General features: G+C 45.8%; 1 protein-coding gene across 3 annotated transcripts in view; it reads left to right on the top strand.

Moving 5' to 3' along the window:
• Window positions 1-12,134, top strand: part of HMBOX1 (homeobox containing 1) — a 165,199-nt gene that overhangs the window by 45,034 nt on the left and 108,031 nt on the right. The gene's annotated exons all lie outside the window — the stretch shown is intronic.

Raw genomic sequence — 12,134 nt, 5'->3', positions numbered from 1 at the left:
CTCCCCAAGTCTTTTATTTTTGTTTGTTTGTTTGTTTGTTTTTTGTTTTTTGGGTCACAACCGGCAGCGCTCAGGGGTTACTCCTGGCTCTATGCTCAGAAATTGCCCCTGGCAGGCTCGGGGACCATATGGGATGCCGGGATTTGAACCACAGTCCTTCTGCATGCAAGGCAAATGCCCTACCTCCACACTATCTCTCCTGCCCCTCCCCCAAAGTCTGTCTGAAGACAGCCTGGTATCTCTGGCATCCCAAATCTCTATCAGTTCAGATATGAACAGGATTCAAGTTCAGAGATCTAAGAAGGTGGTATTAGATCAGCAATCTTAAGTGCCTGTTTTGTAAATAAAGACAGGGAACCCCAATTTCAAGAAAACTAAAAACAAGCAGAAAAAAGTGAACAAAGATAAATAAAACCAAAAAAAAATATTCAGGGGCTAAAGCGATAGCACACATCTGGATGGTGTTTGCCTTGTATGTGGTTGACCAAAGTGCAACTCCTGACATCCCATATGGTCCCCCAAGCACTGCCAGGAGTGATTTCTTTTTTTCTTGGTTTTTGGGTCACACCCAACAGCGCTCGGGTTACTCCTGGCTCTATGCTCAGCAATTGCTCCATTGCCAGGAGTGATTTCTGAGTGCAGAGCCAGGAGTAAGCCCAGAGCACCACCAGGCTCCCCACCTGAGCACCACTGAGCCAACCCCCTTCCCCCTCCCGTCAAAAAAAAAAAAAAAAAGAATTCAGTAAAAAAGAAAAAATGATATGATCAGTGAAATAGAAAGCAAAGCAAGAAATTCAAAAGCAATAGCTAGTTCTTTGAAAACACCAATAAAATTTCCCTCTAAGTAGATTGATGAAGAACAAATAAAAGAATCCAGGACGCAGATGATCAATGTCTGGACCGAAAAGGACAGTGTCTCTGGCCTGTAAGCACTAAAGCAATGGGAAGGAGGTTCTGAGCAGCTTAAGTCAGTCAAGATGACAATGTAGATAACTAAGCAAGTCTGTAATGGGCACAAGCTATCAATCTTCATCTAAGAGCAAATAATTACTAAGATTTTTAGAAAGCAATTAGATATAGTTATCTGTCTTCCTGCACTGGGGCTGGGAAGATAGCCGGACGGGACTGTAGGGTACATGCCCTGCACACATGATGACCCGAGTTTGATCATGTTGCTCTCTATAGGTTTAGCTCTGGTGGCCACTGAGTGTTGCTGGTTTGACCCTGGTGGGACCCCTTTGCTGTTGATCCTCAGCAGTGCTGCTGGACTCTAGCATTGAGCCTTCTGATTGGGCTGGCCAAGAATTTGGTTGACCAGATAGTCCTGGGAGTTACCCTTATGCCTCCTAGATCTTGCTTGGGGAAGCTATCCTTTCTCTCCCACAAAAATGTAAAACCTGACAATGGAAAGTCAAAGTGAAATGGTTGACTCTCTGGATAACAGATCGTGCCAGTTCCACTCTTTTAGCATATAAAAGAGAAAAACATATTTTCATTTTATGAAGCCATTATTACTCAGATGCCAAGTCAGGGATGTTACAGGAAATATTTCTCTGAACTCAGCTTTCCTCAGAAAGAAATTCTTATTAGGAAATATGAGGAAGTGCTAATCAATAATAACCTGAATCTAGCAGCATAATAAAAAAAAAATGAATACATCATGACTAATGTGGTATCAGAAATGTAAGTAAAATCAGCTCGATTTACCACATTAACGCACAAATATAAGATCTGTGATAGTTTCAGTAGATGCAGGAAAACCAGAAAAACATAAAACTAGCCAGAGGTATAGTTGCGGGAGAGGGGGGGGCGGGAAGGGGAATGTCTTGCCTGCAGCAGGCCTCACCTTGAACCTGCCACTATGTGTGGCCCCAGAGCATCGTTAGATGGGCCCTCTGGCCCCTGGACCTCATCCTTGTATTCCAGTCATCCCAATGCCCCATCCTTGGTCCTTTTACCCAGTAGCCAGCCATTGCTTCTGGAACACCACTGGATGAGGCTGAACCCCCAAATCAGCAAACTGTCTCTTCTCACAGTTGGACTCTGGGAACTCACAAAACAGCATACAGGCTGTGTCTGGAGTCCGGGCCAGGTACTCCCCTGCACAACTGGGAGCCAGACTCAGCCCCTTCTGTGTGCCTTCACTCCAGACTCAAGGACTGCCTGTTTGTATTGGGCTTGGACACCCCTCCCCACCTACTGATGAGGGGCTGCTTCCAGCAGTGCTGGGGTCCAGGTGGTTGACCACGTGGTCCGGGAGTGGAGTCCGAAGCTCTCTGAGCACTCACTCAGCTTTAGGACTGTCTCTTCCAGAAGTCCATTTACCGAAATCCTGGATAACTGGGCCAATACACAGTGGAAACTGGGAACACAAAAGGGGAACATTACTCAGTAGCAATTTTGACTCTGAAGTTTGAGACCTAGCTAAGTCCTTTGCGGGGAGGGTGTTCACCTTTCACGTGGTCAACCTGGGTTCCATCCCCAACATCCCGTAGGGTTCCTCGAGCACCACCAGGATTGATTCCTGAGTGCATCGCAGCAGTAAACCCTTAGCACCTCTGGGTGTAACCTCCAAACAAACCAAAAAAGGTCCAAAAACTAGTCTTTAGTTCTGACTGGGGAAATGAGTAGGTTTGATACACTCAGTGGTGCTCAGTGCTTAGTGGTCACTCTAGTCAGTGCTTAGGTGATCATATGTGGTGCTGGGAATTGAAGCTTGGTTCAGCTGCAAGATACAAAGCACTTTTCCTACAGTCATCCTGTACTATCTCTCTGCCCCCCCCAAGCCAATCTTTTTTCCCCACAAGCATTATTTTATTTGAGAAAAATATTATCATCTAGAGATAATAAATAACAGTCACATAATTCATTATGAATAGGTAAACATAAATGCACACTCCGTCATCTATTTAAGCTGCAATACTAATATAACGAATGGATCATTAATGTACGCTCTGCCTGGAAACTTCCTCTCTGTACTTTGAGTGAAGTGAGATTCAGCTGTCCTGTACAACTTGTAATTATCCGCTATGAGAAATGAAAGATAGTTAAGTGGGTCCCAAGAACACACCAGGCACTTGGAGTTAAAAAGAGAACGATATTATGTTAGATGAGACAAATTCTTATTACTCCACAAATCCACTTGTCTTTGGCAAAGAGAAAATGAGGTTTATGAATACCTGAAAGTTAGATGACAGAAACTTACAATAATTTTAAACTTTGTATATTACAGGGATAAAAAACCTTGAACCTATCATGGAGCAGTGATAGGTTTTTTTGATGAATTTTGGAGGGGGATTATTGATAGTTTTTTTTGTTTGTTTGTTTTGGTTTTGGGGCCACACCCGGTGACATTCAGGGGTTACTCCTGGCTTGGGGGACCATATGGGACGCCGGGGGATCGAACCGAGGTCCGTCCTAGGCTAGCGCTGGCAAGGCAGACACCTTACCTCTAGCGTCACCGTGCCAGCCCCTTGATAGGTTTATTGATGAATTTTTTTTACTGTGTTCAGGGCTTACTCCTGGCTCTGCACGCAGGGATCCCTCCTGGTGGGGCTCAGAGTGCAGATGGCATACCCAGGGATTGAATCTGGGTTGGTTGTGTGCCAGGCAAGTGCCCTACCCCCCTGTACTCTCACTCAGGCCTGAACAGAAGTTTTTTTTTTTTTTTTTTTTTTTTTTTTTTTGGTTTTTGGGCCACACCCTGTGACGCTCAGGGGTTACTCCTGGTTATGCGCTCAGAAGTTGCTCCTGGCTTCTTGGGGGACCATATGGGACACCGGGGGATCGAACCGTGGTCCGTCCAAGGCTAGCGCAGGCAAGGCAGGCACCTTACCTTCAGCGCCACCGCCCGGCCCCTGAACAGAAGATTTAAAAATAGCAGCAACCGGGCCCAGAGAGATAGCACGGCAGGGAGGACGTTTGCCTTGCATGCAGCCATCCCTGGCATCCCACCGGGTCCCCCAGCCTGCCAGGAGTGATTCCTGAGGCACAGAGGGATTGCGGATGGGACTTTAACTCTGGACAGAAGGAAACAGGTAAGCATCTCTCTTTTTTTTTTTTTTTGGTTTTTGGGCCACACCCTGTGACGCTCAGGGGTTACTCCTGGCTATGCGCTCAGAAGTTGCTCCTGGCTTCTTGGGGGACCATATGGGACGCCGGGGGATCGAACCTCGGTCCGTCCTAGGCTAGCGCAGGCAAGGCAGGCACCTTACCTCCAGCGCCACCGCCCGGCCCCAGGCATCTCTTAAATAAATGAGATTGCTTTAAAAAGCAGAGGTGCTTTGTTATATTTGGGGAGGAATGCAAGATACCCTCAACTTTTTAAGACAAATTCTCCATATTTGGTTATTCTTTGGTTTTCAGCCACTGGCCTCCGAAGATACGCATGTCCCCTACATGTAGTACACCTCATCTTCATTCCTGTCTGCTTCCAGTTTTTTCTACTTTCAAATCTTTTTGTTCCTCTAATTTTTCTTTCTTTTAAGTGTCAGTGATTTGAGTTGCAGGGGGAGAAAACAAAACAAAGCAAAAAAAGAAAAACAAAAAAACCCTGGCACTTAATCAAGAACATGATCTCATTGCTTTCAGTGGCTTAGAAAAGAAACATTTTAAAGCAACTGAAAAATCCCACTTAGGAAAGTAGGTGCTTGAGTAACTAAGTGCTGGTTCCCAGCAGGGCCGTGTAACCCTGCTCCAACCACCCTCAGGGTGTTTTTCCTTTTCCACTTTCCGTTCTGTTATCCATAGTCCATATTTTTATTTTATTTTATTTATTTTATTTTATTTTTTGTCCTTATAAGATTTTCCTTTTGCTCTCTTGCTAGAATATTGTTTTCTGTTCTGAAACTCTTTGTTTTTAAGGCATTATCATTACTAGAGAGATGGAGTCTGTATAGCTTTTTCTGTCTTTATCCCCCAGGGCTCCCTCAGGGCTCCCCCAGAGCTCCCTGACATATTTCTGAGAGCCCTTGAGTGGAATGTAATATGTAGTAAAGAGTGGAAGTGAATATGCTCTTCTTGCTGTCCCCCCTTGAGAAGCTCAACCCCCAAACCACCATCCTTGGCTTCTCATTATCCCTGCCTTGGTGTGCCAGGGGGCTGCACTCCAAGGCACAAAGCTGCAGTCCTCGGTACCTGCTGAAATTTCCATCCAGAGACTAAAGAGAAAATTACTAGAGCTGTGCCTACTGGGGAAGGCATTTGCCTTACATGCAGCCAACCTGGGTTTGATCCTTGGCATTTTATAGGGTTCCCTAGCACTGCCAGGAGTAACCACAGAATGTGGGTGGTTGTGACTCCCTCCCTCCAGAAAAAAAAAGGAAAAGAAACCCCAAAAGGGAAAGTGACAAAATGAGATTACTGAGCAGGGTGTCACTAATTTTGATAGTGGCTAAAATCTTAGGCATCTTTGGACTCAGCCCAGTGCGTCTTAGTTCCGTTTCAAAAAGTGATCTGTTTTGTTTTGTTTTTTGGGGGGCCACACCCAGTGGTGCTCAGGGGTTACCTGGCTATCTTCTCAGAAATAGCTCCTGGCAGGCACGGGGGACCATATGGGATGCCGGGATTCAAACCAGCCACCTTAGTTCCTAGGTCAGCTGCTTGCAAGGCAAATGCCACTGTGCTATTTCTCTGGCCCTCAAAAAGTGATTTTTGAGCAGAGTAAGTAAGTGCTTGTGTTGACTTCTTCTAAATCCTGGGGCTGAAGCAATAGCTCATAGGTAGAGCATTTGCCTTGCATGCAACCGACCTCAATTTGATCCCTGACATCCTATAGGGTCCTACCAGGAGTGATTTCTGAGCACAGAGCCAGGAATAGCCTCTGAGCACCACCCCCAAAACAAACAACAACAACAAAACAAAACAAATTCAACAGCAACAAGGAACCCCCTGAAATCTCTTGGCACTCCCCATTTACCGTTCCCCACATGTGTAAACTCTTTGTCCCTTATAGTTCTCTAGGTCTCCCGGCATTTCCCCGTGCACATGCTAACTTCCTCCTGCTTATTTGCACTTGAAGGTGCCATGAGGATTTCTGAGGTCTTTCCTGGGTACTTTGTGTGGTTATGTCTTAGCTAGTCCCCTGGTGGGCACTAAGGTCTTTTCTGGTGTTTTACTAGTGCCATAAGGTTATAAAGATTGACACCCAGAAAATTTTCTTTGCATGTATATAGGGGAGACACTCAGAACTGGGGCTGCTAGGTTCAGATTTTTGTCACTTAGAATGTGCTTCTTGGTTATTCGGTTGGTGTTTTGTTTTGGGCCACACCCGACAGCACTCATGGGTTATTCCTGGCTTTGCTCTCAGAAATCACTCCTGGCAGGTTCAAGGAGCCCTATGGGATGCCCGGAATTGAACCTGGGTCATCAGCCCTGTGTCATTAGGCCTCTCCACTGTGCTATCTCTGGCTCCTGCTTTTGATTTTGTTACCAAATTTGGAGGTATTTTTGTTTATGTTGATGTTTTTTAATTCTTGGCTTTATTGCTTTCTCATTTTATTTGCTGATTGTTCATGCACATAAGTAATGAATCAAGTGTAAGAAAAAAAGCTATAATTTTGTTTCCACATTTTCATAGCAACAGAAGTATAAGGTATTATTTTTTTATTACTTAATGTCTGACCATGTGGGCTTGGTGACAAATAGCAGTCGGTGCCCAGTGTCTGGAGGTGGCCTCGAGAATGGTCTCTACAGGCTGCTGCTCCCCACTCAGTTCTTGGAGTCTCGGGAGTCACAGACTCAACAGTGATAGATGTTGCATTTTTCCCTTATAAAAACAAAGCCTTCAATTTTTACAATTGATTTTCTAACTTTTATTTAGTTTTTAATTTGTTTTGAGGCCACAACCTGCTGTGTTCAGGGATGACTCCTGGCTCTGTGCTTAGGGACCACTTCTGGTGGGCTGGCAAGACCCTAGGGATGCAGAAAATCAAACCTGGGTCATTTGTGTGCAAAGAAGAGCCCTCCTCGCTGTCCTGTCACCTTGGCCCTTCTCCTGACTTTTTTATTTGGTTTGGTTTGGTTTGTTGGTTTTTTTGGTCACACCCAGCAGCGCTCAGGGGTTACTCCTGACTCTACCCTAAGAAATCGCTCCTGGGCCCAGAGAGATAGCACAGCCGATCCAGGACCAAAGGTGGTTGGTTTGAATCCTGGTGTCCCATATGGTCTCTCGAGCCTGCCAGGAGCTATTTCTGAGCAGACAGCCAGGAGTAACCTCTGAGCACTGCCGGGTGTGACCCAAAAACAAACAAACAAAAAAAGAAATTGCTCCTGGCAGGCTCGGGGGACCATATGGGATGCCGGGATTCGAACCACTGTCCTTCTGCATGAAAGGCAAATGCCCTACCTTCATGCTATCTCTCCAGTCCCTCTCCTGACTTTTAAAAACCTTGTAGACCAAATAAAACACTACCTACAGCTTTGCCCTTGAGTCCTAAATCTCCAGCTTCTATATACTGTGATACTTGTGTGTGTTTGTGTTTACATGTATATTTACTTCTGTATCCTCATCCTGGTATGTACGTGAGGGACCATGCCTGGGTGCTGGGAATAGAACCCAGGGCTCCCATATGCAAAGCACATGTGGCAGCCCTTTGTATTCTGTCTGCAGTTTCTGACTTCCATTGTAATAATGTATTGATGAGGAGCTAGACAACAGGAGCGTGTTTGCCTTGCACACAGCCTACCTGGGTTTGATCCCCAGCATCCCATAGGGTCCTCTGAGCCTGTCAGGGGTGATTTATGAGTGTAGAGCCAGGAGTAACTTCTAAGCGCTGCCCAGTGTGGCCTGAAAACCAAAATAATACTAATAATTGTGGGGTTCTCAGCTTGCAGTTTCGTACAAGAAACCAGACAGAGTCACAGAAAAAAGTACATTTTGGCCAGCAGCTTCTTGGATCTTACTGAGCCAGCCGAGCTTCTTTTTTCATTCCTTTCCCTGCCACTTTTGTTATCCAGAATTTAACATAAATCACCTGAGGGTCAGGGTTGACTTAGTTAAAGATACTTATACTAATTAAACTCAAGAAAGGGGAAAGGAAAAGGTAAAGTGATTTTACAGGTGTATGACAAGTCCTCTCTTCTATTTGTTAAAAAAAAATAGCCTTGGGGGCCCGGAGAGATAGCACAGCGGTAGCAGCTGATCCAGGACCAAAGGTGGTTGGTTCGAATTCCGGTGTCTCATATGGTCCCCCGTGCCTGCCAGGAGCTATTTCTGAGCAGACCACCAGGAGTAACCCCTGAGCATTGCCGGGTGTGGACCAAAAACCAAAAACCAAAAAAAAAAAAAAAAAAAAAAATACCCTTGGATGGCGAAAATCTCAAGAGGAATTAAACTAATGCTTCTAATAATAGTAATAATACATTGGTGGGGATTTCACCGATCCTCTTAGACTTATATTACCATAAATAGATGGGTCTGAATTTGGGCTGCTGAAACCATGTTCTTATTGGGGGGGGGGAGTGCCACACCCGGCTGCACTCAGGGGTTACTCCTGGCTCTAGGCTCAGAAATTGCTCTTGGCAGGCTCGGGGGACCATATGGGATGCTGGGATTCGAACCACCGTCCTTCTGCATGCAAGGCCAATGCCTTACCTCCATGTATCCCTCCGGCCCCTGAAACCATGTTCTTTGAACATAGTGTGAACCCAGTGTCATCCTGGGTTCATTTCTCATATGCCTGTGGAGCAGCATTGCTGGGCCCTGTGACATGTCTAGTTTTACTTTCCTGTTTTGTTTTTGTTTTTCAGTCACACCTGGTGGCACTTGGATTACTCCTAGCTATGCACTTAGAAATCATCTCAGACAGGCTCAGGGACCATTTGGGATGCTGGAATCGGATCTGGGTCATTTCGGGGATGGCCACATGCAAGACAAATGCCCTATTCACTGGGCTATCGCTCTGGCCCCTGGTTTACCTTCCTCAAGGACCTTCCTGCCCCCATCCTTGAGGTCCCTCATCTTCTCTTGGACTCCTGGTTTGGACTTTCTGTTCAGGCCATTCCCGAGGGCTGAAGCTGCTGTGGCCTCACTGTGGTTTCTCAATCTCCCAAACCATCTGTGAAGTCCTACTTTTTTTTTTCTTTGCTTTTTTAAAAAGGTGGTCACAAGCATTCATTGGTTTCTAGGGAGCCAGGCAGTGAAGCATTTGGGAGAAGGCAGCAGCACGGGGGAAAGGTTAGTAGGAAGAACTGTAAAAAAAAAAAAAAAAAAAAAAAAAAAGACTTTTGGGAAGAAATTAAAACAGAGAACAATGAATTCTTTTTTTTTTTTTTTTTTTTTTTTTTGGTTTTTGGGCCACACCTGGTAACGCTCAGGGGTTACTCCTGGCTATGCGCTCTAGAAGTTGCTCCTGGCTTGGCGGACCATATGGGACACCGGAGGATCGAACCTCGGTCCGTCCAAGGCTAGCGCAGGCAAGGCAGGCACCTTACCTCTAGCACCACCGCCCGGTCCCAGGACAATGAATTCTTGCCGTGAATGGAGCGGGGCTGGAAGTGTGCAAGCCTGATTCATTTGGGCCATTGTTGGTCCAAACCTGTCTGCTCTTGTCTTTCTGCACACCAAAAAGCCACAAGCACTTTTTCTTACTCTCACTTTCTTTTTCTGAGTGCTCTCTTTAGTGACTTCTCTTGTAGGATCTGATCCTCTTTTAGAAAGATTGATGTCTCAGACTTGAAAGGGAGCTAACAATTTTGTGTGCTTACTTTATTGCCTTTTTGTTTTGTTTTCATGTTTTTGGTCCCTACTTAGTGATGTTTGGGGGTTGACCCTGGCTCTGTGCTGAGAGGGGGTCGTTTCTCCCAGCTGGGGGTGGGGAGATCCATCCCAGGCCTCCTGTATATGAAGCTAAGGATTTACAGAGCATTAACCATGTGAGAAAAAGCCTTAGCAAGATTAATAAATTTATTTTAAGATCAAATCTCTAACAAAAATGGTAGACCTGAGATAGCGAACAAAACACTCCCGTTCCAAGTCTGTGATCTTTTCATTTTTATGATATCTGAGGGGCATTACTCAGTAAGACTCAAGGCTTCTCTTGCCTCTGTGCTCAGGGATCATTTCTGGCGGTGCTAGGGGCACCATATGCTCTGCCAGAGTCTGAAGTGGGATTTGGTGGCATGTGAGCAACTATCTTATTCCAGTTCTCTCTCCTGTCTCTCAGTCTGTTATCACTGTAATCTCTCTCAGTTTTGTATTTTAGTCATTTATTCATTTTATTTTAATTTTTGGGCCACACCTACAAGCACTCAGGTTTTACTCCTGGCTCTGCGCTCAGCAGTCACTTTGGCAGTGCTGGGGGATGCCAGAGATCATAGCAACCTACCCTCCCTGCTGTACTATTTCTCTAGCCCCAAGAAGCATGAATTCTTGGGGTGCCTATGGAATGATCAATTTGGGGTTAGGCCTTCTTTGGCTTTCTAGAATGAGCTTAATTTTAGTTCCGACTGGCCACCTCGTGACTTTGAATTATATATTAGTGTGGTCTCTCCTGGGACCTGGAAGTTAAAATGCATCTCCACTCCCCTTGCAGTGGGCGGCAGAGGCCAAGCCCTCACCCTCTGCTTTTACTTCACCTTCTGTCCTCCCCTCCTGGTACATTGACCGGGGATGAAGCTCAGAGCTAGTCAGAGAGGAGTTGGTGTCGCTCTGGGAAGTTCTTTTTAATGAATGCTGGGAATGTCCAAAAATAACATCTCTCCTAACCTGTTGGTCTTATCAATCGACATTAGCAATTCATGCTCTTTCATATGACATTGACTCATCCCTATTATAGCTAGTGCATCCCTGAGAGCACTTTTGAGTCGTTTTACTAGAATTTTCCACTGGGAGTTCTTATCTGGTTGTCCGTCCTGTTGTCCCTGACTCCATTTTGTTTCCATGGTCTACTGTAAGTCTTTGCTCAGATCTGTCTTCCCACCTGTCCTTCGTGACCAGGATTGGCCGTCCCTTTTCCCCAGTTTTATCTTGAGTATCTACTTCATTCCATGACTTGGGGCTGAAGAGATAGCACAGCTGTAGGGCCAGGGCACCTGGCAACGCTCAGGGGTTACTCCTGGCTCTATGCTCAGAAATCGCTCCTGGCAGGCTCGGGGGACCATATGGGACGCGGGAATTCAAACCACTGTCCTCTGCACGCAAGGCAAACGCCTTACTTCCATGCTGTCTCTCCGGCCCTTACCTCAAATCTTGACTTGCTTTGTCCATTAGGTTTCTGTGAGTACCCTATTTATAATTAGAAGCCATTAACCTACAATTTTTCTTGTTTGTTTTTGTTTTTTGGGCTATACCCAGCGGTGCTCAGGGGTTACTCCTGGCTATCACTCAGAAATAGCTCCAGGTAGGCACGGCGGACCATATGGGACTGCCCGGATTGAAACCAACCACCTTATGTCCTGGGTCGGCTGCTTGCAAGGCAAACGCCGCTGTGCTATCTCTTCGGCCCCATAACTACAATTTTTAAATTCTTTCCCAGCTTTATTTTATATATATTGTACTTACTAGAAAACTCTAAGGCTTAAAAAAAATTTTTTTTTGGCGGGGCTGGAGGATAATACAGTTGGTCAAATGTTTGCCTTGCACAAGTCTAGCCTGGGTTCAATCCCTGGCACCCCGTATGGAACCCCAAGAATGATCCCAGAGAGGAGAGCCAGGGGTAAGACCCATGTGTAGCCCAATGTGGCCCAGAAACCAAATACTATATGATAACGCTTTAGTTTTTTAGTTTTTTTTTTTTTGGGGGGGGGGGGTTTTGGGCCACACCCGGTAACACTCAGGGGTTACTCCTGGCTTGGGGGACCATATGGGACACCGGGGGATCGAACCGCGGTCCGTCCAAGGCTAGCGCAGGCATGGCAGGCACCTTACCTTCAGTGCCACCGCCCGGCCCAACTCTTTAGTTTTCTGCTCATTTTCTACCCCAAGAATTTCAACTCTGTGAGTAGAGGGACTCTGTTTTATTTAGCTTAGCATTTCTCCTGGCCTCGCTTGTAAAAAAGAGCTCAGCACTATATATTAAAGGTCACCGCAGAAGAAATAGACCATCTTGCAGAATTTAAACTTTACAAGAACCTGTCCACTGGCCTTGCATATAGCCAACGCCCGTTTGATCCTTTGCACTGCATATGGTCTTTGA

This window comes from Suncus etruscus, chromosome 4, assembly GCF_024139225.1.
Source record: "Suncus etruscus isolate mSunEtr1 chromosome 4, mSunEtr1.pri.cur, whole genome shotgun sequence".
Lineage (NCBI taxonomy): Eukaryota > Metazoa > Chordata > Mammalia > Eulipotyphla > Soricidae > Suncus > Suncus etruscus.
Note: the sequence above shows the minus strand (reverse complement) of the source record. Positions and strands in the feature narration are given on the sequence as shown.